Below are 580 nucleotides of genomic sequence, written 5' to 3'. Positions count from 1 at the left end.
TATGTAAATATTTTGTGGATATTTGGAGAAAGAAAACAAAATGACTTGATGACATCACTAAAGACACTTTATGGGATAGTTAGGACAATGAAATAGGAAGAAAATGCCAGCTTAAAACCACCAGATAATATTTGTAAGGAGTTATCAACGTTTACAGTTATCCCACTGGGACATACTGGTTGAATCAACATTGTTTTTAATGTAATTTGTCACCGTATTGTGATGTGGAATCTACATGGAAAATACATTGGATTTGAAAAAAAAGTAGTTGTTGTTTGAGGTAAAAAAAAAAAAGATCACGGGATTAAGTCGTCATGGTAACCAAATTTCAACATAGACAAACCTTGTATAAAATGTTTTGAATTTGTACCTTTAAAACAACATTTTCAACATTACATCCTCTATCAGAAAAAAACAACAGTAGGGTGGGCAGCACCTCCTGCTGGAGAACTGATCTGCTGTTGAAGTCGGAAGTTCTCCTACACCTTAGCCAAATACATAAACTCTGTTTTTCACAATTCTTGACATTGAATCCTAATAAAAATTCCCTGTCTTAGGGCAGTTAGGATCACCACTTCAT

The sequence above is a fragment of the Oncorhynchus kisutch genome, linkage group LG10 (genome assembly GCF_002021735.2).
Source record: "Oncorhynchus kisutch isolate 150728-3 linkage group LG10, Okis_V2, whole genome shotgun sequence".
NCBI classification, from domain to species: Eukaryota; Metazoa; Chordata; class Actinopteri; order Salmoniformes; family Salmonidae; genus Oncorhynchus; species Oncorhynchus kisutch.
The sequence above is the reverse complement of the archived record's forward strand: the minus strand, read 5'-3'. Positions refer to the sequence as shown.